This window comes from Solanum lycopersicum, chromosome 1, assembly GCF_036512215.1.
Source record: "Solanum lycopersicum chromosome 1, SLM_r2.1".
Lineage (NCBI taxonomy): Eukaryota > Viridiplantae > Streptophyta > Magnoliopsida > Solanales > Solanaceae > Solanum > Solanum lycopersicum.
This window is the reverse complement of record NC_090800.1, coordinates 21,707,319-21,731,343: the sequence shown is the minus strand read 5'-3', so window position 1 is coordinate 21,731,343 and position 24,025 is coordinate 21,707,319. Positions and strand designations below refer to the sequence as shown.

Here is a 24,025-nt window from a genome sequence, read left to right as displayed (position 1 = left end):
ATGTTGTGACTTTTTCGATGAGTTATGACATATTCGCAAAGATGTGATTTTTTTGAAGGGTTGTGATTTCTCAAAAAAAAAAAAACCAATAAGAACCTTTACATAATATCCTTTAATGACTTTAAATAGAGGGGGTTTCTTACACTTTTTAATTACAAATTTTGTAAATTTTCTATTCTTCTTCTAAAAATTAGGAAAACGGTGAGAGTTGTTCAATCATGCAATTATAATATTTTTTGATTTTCTATTCTTCTGTAATGACCCGCGAGGTTATTTTTCAAAATTTAAATTATTCATATAACTTGAATTAATTTATTTATGGTTAATGGAAAATAATGGAATTATTAGATAGTTAGTGGGCTAAAGTGATCATTTGTTAAAGATCTTATACTATTAGGGTCATGTTTTAAAAGAATAAGTTAGTGGTTTTGGTCAGTTTAATAAACAATTAATTTAGAAAAGAAGAAGAGGTAGATATTTTACCTGAGCGAGGCACACAAGAGGAAAAGAGATAGCGATCTGCAGGTAACAATCACTCGTACTTTGTTATAATTAATTTTGCTTAATTGATTAGGGGTAAAGGCAGTATTTTATGAGTTTAAGGAATGGGTTTGAATGCAATTAATGTTCCGTCTTATGCAAAGCTGGGTTAATTATAGTTGGGGTGAATTGATGAGAGGTGACTAAAGATAGTTAGTTTACAATTGGAGACAATATTTTATGTAAAATAAAGAAATTAATTAGGTGTTATTGGAATGGAAATTACGTTATGGTTGTAAAGTTACCTGTGACGATTTATTAAGAGTGATAAGTTTTTTATTTTAATAATGTTTACTTTATATTTAAAAATAGTGTTCTACCGTGTTTGACATTCACGTGCAATGCACGTGCGTCAAAACTAGTACCATTTAAAATATGACGTTGGAAAAAATTGGGATACAATCCTAGACTTCAAACTTGGGAACTATGATAGTGGAAATTTTAATTGACATCAAGAATTACAAACTTGATTATAAATTTGGGTGAATTTTTAGTTCAAGGTTAAACACATAAAAATGTGGGAACTGTTAATTTCAAAACCTTATTGTGAATTATATACAGGAATAAATTCCATTGATTCGGAAGCTCAACGAAAAGGAAAGATTCAAGTCTTAGAGTGATTATTCGGTTGGCTAAGGCAAGTGGATTTCTAAACCATTGTTAAGCGTATGAAATTCGTGTATTTCCTTGTGTGGTGTTGAGAATTATTTGGGGACTTGTTGCTTATTTGTTGGTGTTGTATTCCTTGTTGTAAATTGTGTTTTGTTATCAAATTGGTTATCTCCTTTCTTTTTTTGAGCATGTCATTTGCATTGTATCTGAAACATGGTAGTGATAATAGTAAAGTGATACAAGGATGTACCATTTCGACGGTTGTATCGCGCGCCGCGATGGATATTATATTTCGAGGGACATAACGCGCGCTGCGTCGGTTACTATTATCGAGGATTGTGTCATGCGCCACGAAAGATGCAAGTACAGATATGTCCCCCGTGGGTCCAAAACTGAGAGACATCGGGTGTGTATCGTTAGGAAAGAAATTCATTACTATACTTTACATTGAATCTCATGGCATCGCACATTTTTATTATTGATGATCCTGAACACGTGTTTTGCTTATCTTTTGAGTGTTTCTCTGTGAAAATTGTGACTGTTGAATATTGAGTTGTTATTGAGAATATGTAAGTTGATAGAGTATGGTTATTGAGTTGTGTGTTTGGTAAATTGTGAATTGTTTGACTGTAGCGTGGAAGTTCGGATAGGGTCTAAGGAGTACTCATGTTTTGTTCACTTAACTTGTGTTTAGAGGTTTGCTAGTTGGGTACCACGTAGTTTCGTACTCAGCCCTTGCTTCTACAAATTTTTGTAGGTTACGTGCCTGGATCTTCATGATACCTTCCATTCTCTTCGTTTTCGAGGCATCTTGTGGAGGATTGTGAGGTAGCTACTTGTCATCTCAACGAATTTTCTGAATCAAGTTTATGACTTTGTTTTTACTTGAAAGACAACTTCATTCTAGACTCGTACTTTTACTTAAATTCAAGTATTTACATTAGAGGCTTTTGCACGTGACAACCAGGTTTTGGGGATTGAATTAAGTTGAATTATTATCATAGTAGTAAGTCTTATCAGAGTTTGGATTTATTTTCACATTTTATAAAAATTATTTGGTTAGATTGATTTATCTTGGGGGAATAAGACGAGTTTCATCACACTCATTTTTGGGTCGTGACATCTTCTTCTTTAAATAAGAAAGATTGTGAGAGTTTTTCAATCATTAAATTACAATATTTTTAGTGGGTAAAATAGATAGATCGACAAAAATCGATTCGACAAGGCAAATGAAATAACTAAAATTTAATTGAAAAGATTATGTTGATAATTCATATTTACACATTGTCGTAGTAATAAAAAATATTTTTGTAGCAGCTTATACTTAACAAAAAGATCAATAATTTTTTTTGCACAAACTACAACTTAGTTTTGAAAATTAAAAAAGAGTCTCAAATTGTGGGGGAAAATGTATTTGATCAGAAACTTATTTGAAGAGTCGAAACTACGTTTAGTAAATACTCATTCCTTTTCAATTTATTTAGTGTACATTTACTATTATTCAGTTTAATATAGATTTTTTTTTCTTTGGGTGGAAAACATCTCTAAGATCACAAAGTGAAAAGAACGTTTATTATATTCAACATATTATCCTTAAATTGAAATTCTTCTTTATTTTGTAAAATTTCATATCAAATTAAAATTAGACCAATGTATATATACATTTTTTATTGTCTATACTATCTAACTTAAAACACTTAATATAGTATATCATCTATATTTTATGTTGTATTACATTTACTTGTGTGTTTTTTACTACATTATGTTAAAACAGACACATTTTCACAATTGAAGGGTTGTGACATTTTCGAAGAGTTATAAATTTTCAGATTTTGTGAAAGGGTTGTGACTTTTCTAGAGGGTTGTGAATATGAAGAGTTGTAACTTTTCTGGAAGGTCGTGAAATTTCTTATTAGTTATGATTTTTCGGAATGATTATGAGTTTTCTAAAGGGTTGTGACATCTTTTTGATAAGGCACAATAAGTAGTTTCACACACTAACCTTTGTTGACTATAAAAAGAGGGATTTCCTCAAAAAAAAATTAACAATTTTTTTTAAAAAAAATATTCATTATTCCTGTTCTTCTTCTTCTTAAAAAATTCTATTAAGTATATCTTCTATATCTTTTTGATGAAACAATATGCACATACTATTACTACACATTTTAACTATAAATGATGGTGTTTTCTCACATTTTTAAACTTCATTTTAAAAAAGTTTTTAGTTCTTCTTTTCTTAAAATATCAGAATTGATTTATAGACGTGGACAATCTCAAAGGTTAGTGAAATTAGAATATTCCCTTACATGAATGTTAAATTAATCTAATATTCCAACTAAAAAAGCAAATTTAGTACATATTCTATATTTTAAAATAATATTTATATTATATCAAAAGTAAGAACACCAAAATAAAATAATAAAATAGTACTAAGCTAAACAGAATGGAGGAGAAAGTATATTGAAGATGTGTAATTACGATTTATTAAGAGTGATAAGTTTTTTATTTTAATAATGTTTACTTTATATTTAAAAATAGTGTTCTACCGTGTTTGACATTCACAAGCAATGCACGTGCGTCAAAACTAGTAATTAGTAAATATGTGTACTAACTAATTATAAATTTGCTAATCAATAAATGACATTTATCCAATTTCTGCACTCATCACTTGTCTTCAAGTGTGTGTGAACACTGTCTATGCCATATTTATGTATGTAGTATATTTATTCCATTTTAAATTAATTTGGGGGGGGGGGGGGGGGGGAATAACCAGACCTAGTTAAATGTAGGTATGTCTTTGATATTTTGGTCATAGTCCACAGGGTAATTGCACCTTATCCCTGTTATAATTTATGTTAACTCTAGGCCATTTATCTACCTAATATATTAGCCCCATAATCTTTCTATTGCAAGGAAGAATTTTTCTACTATAAATAGTGATGGTCTTACTATTTAATTAGAAAAACATTAAGAATAATTGCTTGTTGCTTAGTAACTAAACATGGTCAGTCATTGCCATAACTTCTCATTGGAACTACATTATTTTATCTATTTTATTTTTTGTGATTCATGTAACCTCTAGGTCATTTATTTACCAAATTTAGTACCACATACTCTTCCTACTTGTTGCAAGGTAAATTTGTCCCCTATAAATAGTGATGGTCTTACTTTTTGGCATTACTTTGGAAGTAATTGCCTTTTTTTTAGTAATAGAATGTGGTCCTTCATATTGGCCATAACTTCTCATTGAAACTCTATTATGTAACGATCAGGTTTCTTCGTTATAGAACAGTCAATGGGGAATATTTTTGCCGGAAACTTTTTCGAGTATTTTGAATTTTTTCAACCTAGTTTAGACTTGGACGAAATTGGAGTAATTAAGTTTTAGGGAGATCTAGTACCAATAGGTTGATTTATTTATAATTTCGATTGAATGAGGGGGTAGGTAACTCATTAATGAAACTGTACGACTTTATACAATTGATCTTGGGCAAGTAGATCTCCGTAAATTGATCTTAGCACGAAAGAGGTTTTCTGAGTGCCGTCAGTTAAATGTGTGTTTTGAAACGGAGGCCTTGGAATTATTTGAATAGCTCACTGTTTCATCCAAGACTCTTTGGTGTAGGATTTTGCCACTATGGAGGGGCCTCTTTGGACGGTCATACGCCACTTAAAGTAGTTTATACATTCCCTATACAACTTTATTCTACACTTCTTGATTGTTAGAGTTATGGAACGAAAGCCATGCGAGTTTCGATAGTTTTGTACCATTCTTTAGGCTAAAGGAATGTTTTTTACTCCCCAAATCATTTTTTTGATCCGTTGAACACAATAGAATCGGTAAATTATCAATGAGGGATGGTTTTTAATACGAAACCATGGTTGAAAAAACTTAGTTTGGATACTTGGGATCATGAGTATGATCTAGATTTTTTGAGTCTAGTATTATATTTATTGTTTGTAAACAAAGAACAAGCAGAACGAATCCATAAAGGGAAGGATTTAGGGTTTCAATCTTGTTTTGAGATTGGTAATGATTGTTACTTTATGATATGTTTGTTTGTGCTTTATTGTGATACATGTATGTATGCGAAAGTTGCATTATTTAACACTCTTTCTGTAAGTTAATATGAAGGAATACCTACATGCCATGAATCACTTCTTGAATATATCATATTGAGAATATACTTGCGCTTGTAATTGTAATATGTGTAAAGGAACAGGTTCCACATTTTGGCATAACTAATTGGGATCGATTGTCACTTTCCTACTTAAAGATGGGATAGATTGTCACATTTCAACATAACTATTTGATTGGGTGACACATTCTGGTATACTATTAGTGTGAGTTTGGGTTTCATGAGAGAACCAACTACTTGACATAATTTTACTATCTTGAGAATTGTTAAATTGTACGTTGTTCATATATATTTATAATATTTTGCATGTTCGATTCTTTGCATGTTTATGATGTTATATTTATTTGCTTATGTTACACTTAGTGAGATAGTTGTGTGGTCCTATCTGAACTTGCTCTTATTTTTGTTGAGTAAAGGGCATATTGGGCTATTGAAAGACCTTGTCGTGAAGATTAGTGATGTCGTTCGAATTCAAGGGTGAGTCAATTTGTTTTCTAATAAGTTCAAAGATATCTATGCATAAACCTAAATTTGTTTTCTCTATTCCTGTTTTATTGACATAATTTTCTGCTTATAACCATGTTATGAACTTTTCTTTTGAATAGTAGGTCTATTAGAACTAATATTCTCATGACACATTGATATGGGTAAAATATGTTTACAACTTAATTATTACTTTCCTCAAACTCATTTGTGTGATTACACGAAAAATTCTTTAATAGAAAATTTGACTTCAAAATAGGTCTGAATAAACCATCTTTTGGATTGTGGATAAATTAAAAAAAAGACTCTTTATGACGAAAAACAGGGATAAGATATGTGTATGTCCTACCTCCCATATTTAACATTAAGATGAATATCTTTTTCACAAATAAAACTTGATATTGGGCAAGACTTCATTTACATCATGCTATGGTGATGTTAGAAAAAATGATCACAAATCATGACAAATTTACTTATATAAAGTCATGGTGATCGTCAAAAATTTGTTCTCAAACCTGGATGAATCACCATAATATATTCAGCATTAATGAGAATAATCATATAATTTAATTTATCTATTGATATATTTGGGATAGTTCGGAAGGAAGTGGAACTGATACACTTCCTACTAGTAATGTTTAGCTCTATCTATTTATATTTTGTAATTTCATAAAAGATAAACTAATGTGTGTGTAGAAATTTTCCAGCCCATTTCAACGGAATGTTTTTTCTTTAATAATCGTGATTAGCTTGATTGTATGGGTTGAAATGTCTCATTTCGAGAGGGTTAAACACGGTGATGTTTGGCATTTTAGCTGATAGATGGTATATTGATTTCTTTTACTCCTACACAATCCGAATGTAAGTAGTTGTGAAGGGGGATGAAGGTATTTTCTATGTGATGAACTAACGAAAATCATGGAAATTTCATATTTTAACTATTTTGAAAATATTACATGATCTACATTTCCATATCATATTTGATATTTCTTTAACTTCCTAATATATCAAGAAAAATCTGTTTTAAAGAATTAATTTTTTGGTCATATAGGTCATTTTATAAATTATTAAAAAATAAAAATAAAGTTTTTGCCCAACCCTAAACTAATCTGATTAGGGTAGATCCCTCAATCATTAACCCTATCTATAAAAGCTAACTACAACTTCCTCTTGAGCACGCCTGCTTTTCTTCTTACTATGTTGCCCCCTTGCTCACGTCTGAATGTTAAACTACTACTTATTCTATTGCGGGCGGTACAAGCACTCTCACACAGACGCACTCAAGCACGCATGTACACATGCACACACGCGTGCGCACATACGTGCGCACGCGCGCACATATACACACCCTCATTATTGTAATAAAATCTACTTTTTTAGCGCTACCCCGTGGCATGAAAAATCTAATTTTTATTTTCTACCTCCTAGTATTCTTTCTTTTAGAAATGTCCTAATAATAAGGATTTTGAATTTACTTCTAGTGGGATGAAACTCAAAAAATCTTCTTGCATGCACACAAACAGATTATTGAAGTGAAATCTACTTTTTTGGGGCTACCCCATGGCGTGAAAAATTTTATTTTTATTTCCTATCTCCTAGTCTTCTTTCTGTTAGAAGTGTTCTAATAATAATGTTGTTGAATGTACTTCAAGTGAGATTAAACATAAAAAATCTTTGATAGATGATGTTAAGCACATTCCCCTATTATGGTCTTTCTGTTTTGATGACGAGTATTTCCCCGTGGGTTGCCAAATCTAAACAGAATCTCAATTAGGCTTCAAGCTACCGTGAATCGAATTCACAATGGATCACAAGAGGGTTCAATCTTATACGACTAATGTTCACAAAAAATTGTAAAACCTCCTTTAAGAGAAGTAAAAATAGGGGGATAATATGATAGTGACTTTTACATTCATATTTTAAATTTTCATAATATCATATATGGAATATTTCCAAAAAATGGATTCATATATAACTACAATAGTCCACCATATTAGAATTACATATCTTAGGTATAGTTCAATAATTTAACATTTAGAAAAAAAGAAAGAGATAACTAGAACAGAGTGATTTTACTTAAATAGGACTGTAAGAACACTAATACAGTCTTTTCCTATTTTGGTTAGGTGCAACACCAACACATAAATCATAAGGGAGTACCAATTTCTTACCCATTTTATGAAAAGAGACATCGTGTGCTTAGCAAAATGATTTTTGAAGGGTTCGTATCATTGATATGAAGATGATCTGAAGAGGAAGTTGAATATTATCAACCTCTCTCATCCAAGGTATAATAATTGTATTCTGTACCTTGAAGTGTTAGTTTTGTCATGGACGTCATAACAACGTAACAATGAATTGATTTGATGAGCAAGTTTGAATCTGTTTCATTACTTCTTATAATGATGGCACTGTGCTCTCTGATAATAAATATAGTATAGATGTGAAGGTTTTCATAGTTTAAATGATGTTGAAGTTGTTGAACTCAATGTGGAATCGGGGTATGAAGGTTTTCATAAAAGTTTTTAATTTGGGTCATGGTAATGGTTCTCCCATTGCAGGGTGATAAGGCTACCAATCACGTTGCTGTAGGTTGTAACATATTTTTTCACTCACTATTCTATCTTTTTATGTCTTCTAACTCATGTAAGCTAGATGTCATTTATCTACCAAAGTAACTACCACATATTTTTCTTATTCATTACAAGGACGAATGTCTCCCATATAAATAGTGATGGTATTACTTTGTTAACAGTAACACAATGTTGGAGTAATTGTGATTTATTTAGTGATTGAACGTGGTCAGCCATATTTGCCATAACTTCACATTGAACTTTTGAATTATACTCATTATCGAAACTCATGTAACCTCTTGGTCATTTGTTTATCCAAGTTACTACTCCATAATCATCCTATTCATGGCAAGAAAGAATATCCCCACTATATATAATGATGATCTTATGTTTTTCAATGTATAAGAAAATATACTACGCATAAAAATGAGTAAATAAAATTACTTATTAGTTGAAGGAAGATTCTCTTTTTATGAAGCTTTGGATTAAATTCTTGTCTCATAATTTTTTATTTGTACTTGGAGATTGAGGTTTATTTTCTGGAGAAGACATGTTAAGAAACTATTGCTAGACTACTGAAAAAACTTATTATCGTGGGATAAAATCTCCTTTAAAAGAGAAAGATATTTATTCATATCTCAACCTAAAAATTTATTTTTAATTGTTATTTTCTAATTTCACCAATAAAAATTACTTGACTTTTCTTTTTCATGTTTGATATTTCTTTAACATCCTAAATTACCCTGAAAACCCTTTTTTTAAAGATCAATTTTTTGGTCATATAGGTCATTTTATTATTTATCAAAAAATAAAATTAAAGTTTTGGCCCAAGCCCAACCTAATCTGATTAGGGTAAAGCCCACATTCATTAACCTTCTCTATAAAATCTAACTTCAGCATCCTCTTGAGCTCATCTTCATTTCTTCTTACTATGTTGCCTCTATGCTCACGTCTAAATGTTACACTACTCCTTATTCTCTTGATGGCGGTACAAGCTCTCTCTCACACGCATGCACACACACACGCACGCATGTATGCACGCACACTCACACATTTTTGAAGTGAAATCTACTTTTTTGAGGCTACCCCATGGCGTGAAAATAATATTTTTATTTTCCTTCTCCTAGTCTTCTTTCAGTTAGAAATGTTCTAATAATAAGGTTTCTAAATGTACTTCAAGTGGGATGAAACTTTAAAAATCTTCCTGCGTTCACATGTACACATTATTGAAGTGAAATCTACTTTTTTTGGGCTACCCCGTGGCGTGAAAAATTTTATTTTTATTTCCTATCTCCTAGTCTTCTTTTTGTTAGAAGTGTTCTAATAATAAGGTTGTTGAATGTACTTCAAGTAAGATGAAACACAAAAAATCTTCGATAGATGATGTTAAGCATATATTGCAGCAAAATGACTAAGTTGAAGTTTCTTTTCCCCTATTATGGTCTTTCTGTTTTAATGACGAGTATTTCCCCGTGGATTGCCAAATCTAAACAGGATCTCAAGTAGGCTTCAAGATACCGTGAAATGAATTCACAATGGATCACAAGAGGGTTCAATGTTATACGACTAATATTCAAAAAAAATTGCAAAACCTCCTTTAAGAGTAGTAAAAATAGGGGGAAAATATGATAGTGACTTTTACATTCATATTTTAAATTTTCATAATCTCATATATGGAAATATTTTCAAAATATGCATTCATATATAACAACAATAGTCCACCATATGAGAATTACATCTCTTTAGAATAGTTCAGTAATTTAACATTTAGAAAAAAAGAAAGAGACAACTAGAACAAAGTGATTTTACATAAATAGGACTGTAGGAACACTAATACAGTCTTTTCCAATTTTGGTTAGGTGCAACACCAACACATAAATCATAAGGGAGTACCAATTTCTTACCCATTTTTATGAGAAAAGACATCATGTGCTAAGCAAAATGATTTTTTGAAGGGTTCGTATCATTGATATGAAGATGATCTCAAGAGGAAGTTGAAGTATTATCAACCTCTCTAATCCAAAGTATAATAATTGTATTCTCTACCTTGAAGTGTTAGTTTATTCATGGATGTCATAAAAATGTAACAATGAATTGATTTGATGAGCAAATTTGATTCAGTTTCATTACTACTTATAATGATGCCACTGTGCTCTCTAATAATAAATATAGTATAAATGTGAAGGTTTTAATAGTTTAGATGATGTTGAAGTTGTTTAACTCAACTTGGAATAAGGATATGAAGGTTTTCATAAAAGTTTTTAATTTGGGTCATAGTAATGGTTCTCCATTCGCAGCGTTGATATGGGTACCTGTCACGACCCAAAACGAGCCGCGAGTGGCACCCACACTTATCTTACTATGTGAGTGAACCAAGCAATCTAAACCCCAACATTTCAAATATAATAAAAAGAATAATAATGCGGAATACTTAAACCACATTAGTATAACCAATAAATAACTTCTAAAATTTATCAATTACTATCCCAAAATCTGAAAGTCATCATCACAAGAACATCTATCCTCAAATTACTAAGTCTAAGAGTATCTAAGAAGCTAAAATAACTAAACATATAGTCCATGCAAGAACTTCAAGGCATCCAGACATGAAGAAGAAGATCCAGTCCAAGCTAGAAGCTTTAGCTCACCCTGAAATCTGGTGTGACGAAAATTGGCTAGAGTTGCGATGGAGTTGAAGACGACGGTACGTTTGCTGCACTCCACAAATAGTAAAAAGAAAACATACAAGTAGGGGTCAGTACAAAACACAGGTACTGAGTAGATATCATCGGCCAACTCAAAATACAAAACAGTATATATCAGATAATATCATAAAATCAACTACAATACTCAACAGGTAGCAACACAAGTACGAGAATCATTGATAAATAACGCCAAGTACACCAATGAGGACTCAAGCCTCCATACCATACTCATTTGGAAAATAGGTTCATTAAATTGAGTATATTAACATATTTCAAGATTCATTCTCTCTACTATCCTAGTGTCAGAACGTGACATTACGATCCTCATCATACTATCTTGGTGTCGGAACGTGACACCAGATCCACTATTACTATCCTGGTATCGAAACGTGACACTCGATCCACTATTACTATCCTGGTGTCGGAACATGACACCCGATCCCATTCATACTATCCTGGTGTCGGAACGTGACACCCGATCCATTAATACTATCCTGGTGTCGGAACATGACACCCGATCCTCTATTACTATCTTGGTGTCGGAACGTGACACCCGATCCTCTATTACTATCCTGGTGTCAGAACGTGACACCCGATCCACTAACCTCATTCTTTTAGTTCATCAAACCTGCTTTTATACGAAGGCATCATCATTAACAAAGAGGTTTCAAGGTTTAGGATTCAATAGCCTCATCATGCTTATTTTATCGCAATTATATAATCACATCATGCAAGATACAATTAAGTATATAGGAGACTTTACAAAACTACCCAATACATATTATTCGCTATCAAGAGTTTACTATGAAATGCATAAACCATAACCTACCTCTACCGAAGAATTCGTGATCAAGCAACCTACTTTCCCAAACCCTTGCGTTCTCCTCTTCTCTCGATCGTTTCTCTCTTTACTCTCTGTTCTTTCTCTTTTTCTTATTCAAACCCTTTTGTCTTTTACCCTAATTGTCATATAATTAAGTATAAAGATGGTAAAAGTAACCCACTATTTATTCCAAAGTTATCTCTTTTAACCCCTAAGTAATTGAATTATTAACATTCAACCACTAACTTTATAATTATAAGCAGGAATTGTCCAAAACGCCCCTTAAAATGTTTAATAGAAATCCGACCCAATAAGGGTTACGCAGCCTGTGAAGGCTCGTCGTACCTTCAACGGTCCGTCCTGCTGCTTCCGTCACAAAGTTCACAGAATTGATTTTATTTAAGACTCTGTGACGGTCCGTCGTGCCTACGACGATCCGTCCTGCCATTTCGTCGCGAAGCTCAGAGAGTTGTTCTCAGTACCCAAATTTCTAGAATCTAAGTGTTTTGGAACGAGACCCCCTCAACGGTCCGTCGTGCCCATAACGGTCCGTCGTGGGATCCGTCGACTCAGACAGTTATTACCAGAAATAAACTCTACAGCTCAAAACGACTAAACAGGTCATTACAATAGATACCAATTTACCCATCGTTCGTCCTCGAATGATCACAAGAAGAAGAACAAGGACGAAAAGGAGTACCTTAATCTGTAAACAGGTGTGGGTATCTTTCTTGCATATCGGCCTCCTTCTCCCAAGTGGACTCTTCAACTGGTCGATTCTTTATTGAACTTTCATGGATGCAATCTCCCTTGATCTCAACTTGCGGACTTCTCTATCTAAAATAGCAGCAAACTCCTCCTCGTAAGATAAATTCTCATCAAGAAGGACCGAATCCCAACGAACAATGTAGTTTCCATCACCATGGTATCTTTTCAACATAGACACATGAAATATCGGGTGCACTCCTGACAGTCCTGGGGGTAAGGCTAATTCATAAGCTACCTCCCCCACGCGCTTCAGAACTTCAAAGGTACCAATGTACCTCGGACTAAGCTTACCTCGCTTACCAAACCGCATCACCCCTTTCATGGGCGAAACCTTCAGTAAGACTTGCTCACCCTCCATAAACTCCAAGTCTCTAACCTTCCGATCTGCATATTCCTTCTGCCTACTTTGAGCCGCTAGAAGCTTTTCCTGAATGCATTTCACTTTATCTAACGATTCCCTCAGAAGGTACGTACCCCAAGGTCTAACCTCAAATGCATCAAACCAATCAATGGGAGAACTACATCTTCTCCCATATAGTGCCTCAAATGGGGCCATATCAATACTCGAGTGATAGCTATTATTGTATGAGAACTCTGCTAAGGGTAAGAAGTTATCCCAATAGCCACCAAACTCTATCACACATGCACGAAACATATCCTCCAACACTTGAATCGTTCGCTCAGACTGACCATCGGTCTGAGGATGGAACGCAGTACTAAGGTCCAATCTAGTACCTAATTCAGCATGCAATGTTTTCCAAAACTTAGAAGTAAACTGCGTACCTCTATCTGATATGATGGAGAGTGGAACTCCATGCAATCGAACAATTTCTGAGATGTAAATTTTGGCTAACTTCTCTGCATTATAAGTTACCTTGATCAGAATGAAATGAGCAGACTTAGTTAACCTATCAACAATTACCCAAATGGAGTCATACTTACCCATTGTCTTTGGAAGACCAACCACGAAGTCCATTGCAATTCTCGCCCACTTCCATTCTGGAATGGGCATTCTCTGAAGTGTCCCTCCAGGCCTCTGTTGTTCATACTTTACTTGCTGACAATTCGGGCATTGAGCAACAAAGTCAACAATGTCACGCTTCATTCTGCTCCACCAAAAATGTTGCTTTAGGTCATGGTACATTTTGGTTGCACCAGGATGTATAAAATACTTTGAACTATGAGCCTCTATAAGAATAGTGTGGATCAAATCATCGACGCGGGGTACACATACCCTTCCCTTAATTCTCAAAACACCTTCCTCATCGATTCTTGCTTCTTTAGCCTCTCCTTGCAACACCTTGTCTCGGATCCAGATAAGTTTCTCATCATTAAATTGCTTTCCCTTAATCTTGTCAAGAAAGGAAGATCTTGCCTCCACACAAGCCAAAAATCTTCCCTTCTCATTTACTTCTAGCCTCATAAAGTTATTAGCCAGAGTCTGAACATCTCTAGCCAATGGGCGTCTAGAAACCTGCAAGTGAGCTAGACTTCCCATGCTCCCTGCCTTTCTACTTAATGCATCTGCCACAACGTTAGCTTTTCCTGGATGATACAAGATAGTGATGTCATAGTCTTTCAGTAGTTCCATCCACCTCCTCTGTCTTAAATTCAAATCCTTCTGAGTAAAGACATACTGTAAACTACGGTGATCTGTATAAACTTCGCACTTAACCCCATATAGATAGTGCCTCCATTGCTTTAACGGAAAGACTACCGCAGCCAACTCCAAATCATGGGTCGGATAATTACGTTCATGCACCTTTAATTGCCTCAAAGCATAAGCAATTACATTCTTCTCTTGCATTATCACTGCACCCAAACCAGAATAAGATGCATCACAATAAATAGTGAAATTCTTACCTTCCACTGGCAAGGTGAGGATTGGTGCAGTAGTCAACAAAGTCTTGAGCTTCTGAAAGCTTTCTTCACACTCGTCCGACCATACAAATGGAACACTCTGCTTAGTCAAGTTTGTCAATTGGAAAGAAATAGCAGCAAATCTCTTGACAAACCGATGGTAGTAGCTAGCTAAACCAACAAAGCTCCTTACCTCTGTAACATTAGTGGGTCTTACCCAATTCTTCACTGCTTCGATCTTAGAAGGATCCACCATTACTCCATCCTTAGAAACCACATGCCCCAAGAAGGACACTGAATCTAGCAAAAACTGACACTTAGAGAATTTGGCATAAAGCTTTTTCTCCCTCAACATTTCCAATACAATTCTCAAATGCTCCTTATGCTCTTTCCTGCTCTTTAAGTATACTAGTATATCATCGATGAATACAATGACAAAGAGATCCAGATATGGCTTAAATATCCCATTCATCAAACTCACGAAAGTAGCAGGGGCATTCGTAAGCCCAAAAGACATTACTAAGAACTCGTAATGTCCATACCTGGTCCGAAAAGCCGTCTTGGGCACATCCCTTGCCCTTATTTTCAATTGATGATAACCAGATCTCAAGTTGATTTTTGAGAAGGTACAAGCACCTTGTAACTGATCGAACAAATCATCAATGCGAGGAAGAGGATACTTGTTCTTAATAGTTACTTTATTTAGCTGCCTGTAGTCTATGCACATCCGAAAACTTCCATCCTTCTTCTTCACAAACAAAATGGGAGCACCCCAAGGAGATGCACTTGGTCTAATAAAGCCTTTTATTAACAATTCTTGAAGTTGGGCCTTTAACTCTCTTAACTCAGCGGGAGCCATTCTGTAAGGGGGTATAGAAATAGGGCGAGTACCCAGCTCCAGATCAATGCAAAAGTCAATATCCCTATCCGGTGGCATACCAGGAAGGTCTGCAGGAAACAAATCCAGAAACTCACGGACTATCGGAACCAACTCAATTGAAGGTACTTGGGTAGTATCATCCCTGAGATGTGCCAAGAACGCCAAACAACCCTTACTAACCATTTTCTTAGCACGAAGAAAGGAGATAATACGAACCGGATTGGAAGTGTAGTCACCCTCCCACACTAACGGAACTGTCCCAGGATTGGCTAACGTCACAGTTTTAGCATTACAATCTAAGATTGCAAAGTATGGAAAAAGCCAAGTCATACCCAGAATTACATCGAAATCAACCATTTCTAAGATAACAAGTTCTACATGAGTATTTCTCCCCACAAACGTTACAAGACAAGACCTATACACCTTTTCAATTATCACAAACTCACCCACTGGAGTAGAAACACGAATAGGCATGTCAAGCAATTCACAATGTAAATTAAGACCAGTAGCAAATGAAGAAGATACATATGAAAATGTGGATCCAGGATCAAATAATACGGAAGCCATGCAATCACAAACCAAAAGATTACCTGTGATAACAGCATCGGATGTCTCCGCTTCCGACCGCCCAGTGAAAGCGTAACATTGGGCCCTATCGCCTGTCTGCCCGTTGCCCCTACCATGTTGTGCTGTAGTGGCTCAAGTTTGCCCGTCACCCCGGTTGATTTGGTGACCACCATTACCTCAGCTACCACGTTCTCCAGAATAGCGGCCTCTTCCATGACCACCTCTACCTCTGACTATTGGGGGTCTGTAACTCTGTTTTGGATAATATCTCTTAATATGTCCAATTTCCCCACATTCATAACACTCTCTGGGTTCAAGCATAGGTCTCTGTGAGTACGACAGAGTCTGGGGATAACCTCCAAACTCATAGAAATGTTGACCGGTCTGTGGTGGACCCCCAACTACAGCCTGTAGTGAAGACTGAATAGGTCGGGCTGTATAACCTTCAGAACTCTGTCCTCTGGAGTAAGAACCACTAAACTCACCTCCCTTACGAAACTTCTTAGTAGTTGATGCCATGGTGAAATCATCTGGCTTCACTCCCTCCGCCTCTATCACAAAGTCTACCACTTCCTGAAAGGATTTTGCTGTAGCAGCTACCTGTAAGGCTGAGATCCGCAAATCTGACCTCAACCCCTTCACAAAACGGCGAATCCGCTCTTGTGGACTGAAGCAAAGCTGGGTGGCATAGCTGGAGAGTGCACGAAACTTAGCCTTATAAGCAGTAACCGACATCCTGCCTTGCTCTAGGCTTAGAAACTCATCTCTCCTCCTATCCCTCAAAGTACGAGGTATATACTTCTCCATAAATAAAGTAGAGAGTGATGCCCAAGTCATAGGTGGTGCCTCTGTTTGTTGACACTCCACATGTGACCGCCACCACATTTTGGCGTTCCCTTGAAATTGATAGGTCACAAACTCGACGCCAAATCGTTCTACTATACCCATCTTGTGTAGTAACTCATGACAGTCAACTAGAAAATCGTAGGCATCCTCAGATTCAGCACCCTTGAAGACCGGATGTTTCAATTTCAAGAAATTACTGAAAAGTTCATGCTGTTCACTTGTCATTATAGGCCCTGTAGTCAAACGAGGAAATGTGCCTATTTTTAGTGAGGCATCCATGAGGGGAGCCCCAGCAGCGGCATGTCGTACTCCCGTAACCTGTGGTGGAGTGCAGAACACAATGGAGGTGTCTGTCCTTGATCAGATAACCTGCTAAGATAAGGAAGAACCTGATTAATCATCTTTAGGGTAGGTTGGGGGGGGGGTAATTCCTCATTCTGCACCTGTTCGCTTTCCCCTTCCTCACCCTCTCTTAATACTTCCTCATTCGGTGGAGGAGTCACCGCCCTAGTACTAGATGGGCCAGGTGTTTGTCCTCTTCCTCTAGAGAACGTCCTCCCGCGACCTCTACCACAGCCTCTTGCCACTACTCCTCTTCGAGCTACAACCCTAGTGGCTGGCTCAGACGTACCTTGTCTTGCCGGTGTTGGTGTTGGCGCGGTTGTTGCTCTAGTTCTAACTATCTGCGAAATAGAGTGAAGATGGTCAGACACCAATTTGTATCACCTAGATACCAATTGGATCCAAGTAATAGCACGAAAGAAAGAAAGAATGGAACTTTCCTAAAGTCTTATAGCCTCTCAAAGAAAAGTAAAGGCGTCCCCCTACCGTTCCTCAAGAATCTACTAGACTCGTTCTTGTGTGAAGAGACCAATGAACCTGGCTCTGATACCAAGTTTGTCACGACTTAAAACGAGCCGCGAGTGGAACCCACACTTATCTTACTATGTATGCGAACCAACCAATCTAAACCCCAACATTTCAAACAAAATAAATAGAATAATAATGGGGAAGACTTAAAACTCATTAGTATAACCAATAAATAACTTCTAAAATTTATAAATTACTATCCCAGAAATCTGAAAGTCATCATCACAAGAACATCTATCCTCAAATTACTAAGTCTAAGAGTATCTAAGAAGCTAAAATAACAAAACAGATAGTCCATGCCAGAACTTCAAGGCATCCAGACATAAAGAAGAAGATCCAATCCAAGCTAGAAGCTTTAGCTCACCCTGAAATCTGGTGTGACGAAGACTGGCTAGAGTTGCGATTGAGTTGAAGACGACGGTACGTTTGCTGCACTCCACAAATAATAAAAAGAAAACATGCAAGTTGGGGTCAGTACAAAACACAGGTACTGAGTAGGTATCATCGGCCAACTCAAAATAGAAAAACAGTATGTATCAGATAATATCATAAAATCAACTACAATTTTCAACAGGTAGCAACACAAGTACGAGAATCATTGATAAATAACTCCAAGTACACCCGTGAGGACTCAAGCCTCCATACCATACTCATTTGGGAAATAGGTTCCTTAATTTGTGTATATTAACATATTTCAAGATTCATTCTCTTTACTATCCTGGTGTCAGAACGTGACACTCCGATCCTCATCATACTATCCTGGTGTCGGAACGTGACACCCGATCAACTATTACTATCCTGGTGTCGGAATATGACACCCGATCCACTATTACTATCTTGGTGTTGGAACGTGACACTCGATCCCATTCATACTATCCTGGTGTTGGAACGTGACACCCGATCCATTAATACTATCTTGGTGTCGGAACGTGACACCCGATCCTCTATTACTATCCTGTTGTCGGAACGTGACACCCGATCCTCTATTACTATCCTGGTATCGGAACGTGACACCCGATCCACTAACCTCATTCTTTTAGTTCATCAAGCCTTCTTTTATACCAAGGCATCATCATTAACAAAGAGGTTTCAAGGTTTATGATTCAATAGCCTCATCATACTTATTTTATCGCAATTATATAATCACATCATGCAAGCATACAATTAAGCATATAGGAGACTTTACAAAACTACCCAATACATATCATTCTCTATCAAGAGTTTACTATGAAAAGCATAAACCATAGCCTACCTCTACCGAAGAATTCGTGATCAAGCAACCTACTTTCCTAAACCTTTGCTTTCCTTGCGTTCTACTCTTCTCTCGATCGTTTCTCTCTTTACTCTCTCTTCTTTCTCTTTTTCTTATTCAAACCCTTTTGTCTTTTACCCTAATTGTCATATAATTAAGTATAAAGATGGTAAAAGTAACCCACTATTTATTCCAAGGTTGTCTCTTTTAACCCCCAAGTAATTGAATTATTAACATTCAACCACTAACTTTATAATTATAAGAAGGAATAGTCCAAAACGCCCCGTATAAGATTTAACAGAAATCCGACCCAATCAGGGTTACGCAGCCTGTGACGGCCCGTCGTGCCTGCAACGGTCTGTCCTGCTGCTTCCGTCACAATGTTCAGAGAGTTGGTTTTATTTAAAACTTTGTGATGGTCCGTCGTGCCTACGACGGTCCGTCCTGCCATGTCGTCGCAAAGTTCAGAGAGTTGTTCTCAGTACCCATATTTCCAGTATCTAAGTGTTTTGGAACGAGACCCCCTCGACCGTCCGTCGTGCCTATGACGGTCTGTCGTGGGATCCGTCGACTCAGACAGTTAGTACCAAAAATAAACTCTATAGCTCAAAACTATTAAAAGGTCGTTACAGTACCAATCACGACGCTGTAGGTCGTAACATATTTTTTAACTCACTATTCTATCTTTTTATGTCTTCTAACTCATGTAACCTAGATGTCATTTAACTACCAAATTTACTACCACATATTCTTCTTATTCATTATAAGGACGAATGTCTCTCATATAAATAGTGATGGTATTACTTTGTTAACAGTAACACAATGTTGGAGTAATTGTGATTTATTTAGTGATTGAACGTGGTCAGCCATATTTGCCATAACTTCACATTGAAATTTTCAATTACACTCATTATCGAAACACATATAACCTCCAGGTTACTTGTCTATCAAATTTACTACTCCACAATCATCATATTAATGGCAAGAAAGAATATCACCACTATATATAATGATGATCTTATGTTTTTCGATGTATAAGAAAATATACTACGCATAAAAATGAGTAAATAAAAGTACTTATTAGTTGAAGGAAAATTCTCTTTTTATGAAGCTTTGGATTCAATTCTTGTCTCATAATTTTTTATTTGTACTTGGGGATTGAGATTTATTTTCCGGAGAAGACATGTTAAGAAACTATTGCTAGACTACTGAAAAAACTTATTATCTTGGGATAAAATCTCCTTTAAAAGAGAAATATATCTATTCATATCTCAACCTGAAAATTTATTTTTAATTGTTATTTTCTAATTTCACCAATAAAAACCATTTGACTATTCTTTTTCATGTTTGATATTTCTTTAACATCCAAAATTACCCCGAAAACCCTTCTTTTGAAGATCAGTTTATTGATCATTTAGGTCATTTTATGATTTATCAAAAAATAAAAATAAAGTTTTGGCCCAAGCCCAACCTAATCTGATAAGGGTAAAGCCCACATTCATTAACCCTCTCTATAAAAGCTAACTTCAGCATCCTCTTGAGCTCATCTTCATTTCTTCTTACTATGTTGCCTCTATGCTCACGTCTAAATGTTACAGTACTCCTTATTCTCTTGATGGCGGTACAAGCTCTCTCACATGCATGCACACTCACACGCACGTATGCACGCACAAGTGCGCATGCGCACGCACACTCACACAATATTGAAGTGAAATCTACTTTTTTGAGGCTACCCCATGGCGTGAAAAATATAATTTTTATTTTCTCTCTCCTAGTATTCTTTCTGTTAGAAGTGTTCTAATAATAAGGTTTCTGAATGTACTTCATGTGCGACGAAACATAGAAAAATCTTCGCGCGCACACACACATATATTATTAAAGTGAAATCTACTTTTTTGGGGCTACCCCGTGGCGTGAAAAATCTATATTTTATTTTCTTTCTCCTAGACTTATTTATATTAGAAGTGTTCTAATAATAAGGTTGTTGAATGTCTTTTAAGTGGGATAAAACACATAAAATCTTTGGTAGATAATGTTGAGCACATATTGTAGCAAAATGACTAAGTTGAAGTTTCTTTTCCCCTTTTATGGTCTTTCTGTTTTGATGACGAGTACTTCCCTGTGGAGTGCCAAATCTAAACAGAATCTCAAATAGTCTTCAAGACACCGTGAATCGAATTCACAATGGATCACAAGAGGATTCAATCTTATACGACTAATGTTCACAAGAAATTGCAAAACCTCCTTTCAGAGCAGTAATAAAATAAGCGGAAAATATGATAGTGACTTTTACATTTATATTTTAAATTTTTTCCATAATATCATATATGAAAATACTTTAAAAATATGCATTCATATATAACTACAATAGTCCATCATATGAGAATTACATCTCTTAGGTATAGTTCAATAATTTAAAATTTACTAAAAATGAAAGAGATAACAAGAACAAAGTGATTTTACATAAATAGGACTGTAGGAAAACTAATACAGTCTTTTCCAATTTAGTTAGGTGTAACTCCAACACATAAATCATAAGGGAGTACCAATTTCAAACCCCTTTTTTATGAAAACAGACATCGTGTAGTTAGAAAAATGATTTTTGAGGGGTTTGAATCATTGATATGAAGATGATCTCAAGATGAAGTTGAAGTATTATCAACCTCTCTCATCCAAGGTCTAATAATTGTACTCTCTACCTTGAAGTGTTAGTTTATTCATGGACGTCATAACAACGTAACAATGAATTGATTTGATGAGCAAATTTGGTTCAGTTTCATTACTTCTGATAATGATGGCACTGTGCTCTCTGATAATTATATAGTATAGATGTGAAGGTTTTCATAGTTTAGATGATGTTAAAGTTGTTGAACTTAATGTGGAATCAATGTATGAAGGTTTTCATAAATGTTTTTAATTTGGTTTATAGTAATGGTTCTGCTACCGCAGGGTCAATAAGGGTACCAATCATGACTCTATGGGTCGTAACATATTTTTTCACTCACTATTCTATCTTTTTATGTTTTCTAACTAATGTAACCTAGATGTCATTTATCTACAAAATTTACTACCACATATTCTTCTTATTCATTAAAAGGACGAATGTCTCCCATATAAATAGTGATGGTATTACCTTATCAATAGTAACACAATGTTGGAGTAATTGTAATTTATTTAGTGATTGAACATGGTCAGCCATATTTGCCATAACTTCACATTGAACTTTTGAATTATACTCATTATCGAAACTCATGTAACCTCTAGGTTATTTGTCTATCCAAGTTACTACTCCATAATAATCTTATTCATGGCAAGAAAGAATATCCCACTATATATAATGATGATCTTATGTTTTTTGATGTATATGAAAATATACTACGCATAAAAATTAGTAAATAAAAGTACTTATTAGTTGAAGGAAGATTCTCTTTTTATGAAGCTTTGGATTCAATTCTTGTCTCATAATCTTTTATTTGTACTTGGATATTGAGGTTTGTTTTTCGGAGAAGACATGTTAAGAAATTATTGCTACACTAGTGAAAAAACATATTATCGTGGGATTAAATCTCTTTTAAAAGATAAAGATGTCTATTCATAACTCAACCTGAAAATTTATTTTTAATTGTTATTTTCTAATTTCACCAATAAAAGCCAATTCACTATTCTTTTTCATGTTTGATATTTCTTAAACTTCCTAAATTACCCTGAGAACCCTTCTTTTAAAGATCAATTTTTTTGTCATATAGGTCATTTTATAATTTATAAAAAAATAAAAATAATGTTTTGGCCCAAGGCCAACCATGTATGATTACGGTAAAGCCCACTTTCATTAACCCTCTCTATAAAAGCTAACTTCAACATCCTCTTGAGCTCATCTTCATTTCTTATTAATATGTTGCCGCTATGCTCACGACTAAATGTTACACTATTGCTTATTTTCTTTGGTACAAGCTCTCTCTCACATGCATGCACACAAACACGCACGCATGCGCGCACACACACGCACACATTATTAAAGTGAAATCTACTTTTTTTGGGCTAGCCCATAGCGTGAAAAATATAATTTTTTTGCAATGTCCTAGTATTCTTTCTATTAGAAGTGTTCTTATAATAAGTTTTCTGAATGTACTTCAAGTGCGACGAAATAGAAAAAATCTTCGCGCGCACCACACATATATTATTGAAGTGAAATCTACTTTTTTGGGGCTACCCCGTGGCGTGAAAAATCTAATTTTTATTTTCTTTCTCCTAGACTTATTTATATTAGAAGTGTTCTAATAATAAGGTTGTTGAATGTACTTCAAGTGTGATGATACACATAAAACCTTTTGTAGATGATGTTAAGCACATATTGTAGCAAAATGACTAAGTTTAAGTTTCTTTTCCCCTTTTATGGTCTTTCTTTTTTGATGACGAGTACATCCCTGTGGAGTGCCAAATCTAAATAGAATCTCAAATAGTCTTCAAGCCACCGTGAATCGAATTCACAATGGTCACAAGAGGGTTTAATCTTATACGACTAATGTTCACAAAAACTTGCAAAACCTCCTTTAAGAGCTGTAAAAATAGGGGGGAAATATGATAGTGACTTTTACATTGATATTTTAAAGTTTTTCCATAATATCATATATGGAAATATTTTAAAAATTTACATTCATATATAACTACAATAGTCCACCATATGAGAATTACATCTCTTAGGTATAGTTCAATAATTTAAAATTTAGAAAAAAAGAAAGAGATAACTAGAACAATGTGATTTTACATAAAAAGGACTTTAGGAACACTAATACACTCTTTTCCAATTTTCGTTAGGTGCTACACCAACACATAAATAATAAGGGAGTACCAGTTTCGTACCCTTTTTTATGAAAAAAGACATCGTGTGCTTTGCATAATGATTTTTTGAAGGGTTTGTATAATTGATATGAAGATGATCTCAAGAGGAAGTTCAAGTATTATACACCGCTCTCATCCAAGGTATAATAATTGTATTTTCTACCTTCTAGTGTTAGTTTATTTATGGACGTCATAACAACGTAATAATGAATTTATTTGATGAGCAAATTTGATTTAATTTCATTACTTCTGATAATGATGGCGCTAT

The 24,025-nt window shown here is 34.9% G+C and overlaps 1 long non-coding RNA gene across 1 annotated transcript; it reads left to right on the top strand.

The window, feature by feature from the left end:
• Positions 1 to 459: 459 nt before the first annotated feature.
• LOC112940707 (uncharacterized) lies at positions 460 to 8,539 on the top strand. Its single transcript, XR_003244986.2, has 5 exons — positions 460 to 525; positions 1,102 to 1,177; positions 1,910 to 1,980; positions 5,708 to 5,768; positions 7,901 to 8,539. It is a non-coding gene; the product is annotated as an uncharacterized lncRNA (long non-coding RNA).
• Positions 8,540 to 24,025: the final 15,486 nt, after the last annotated feature.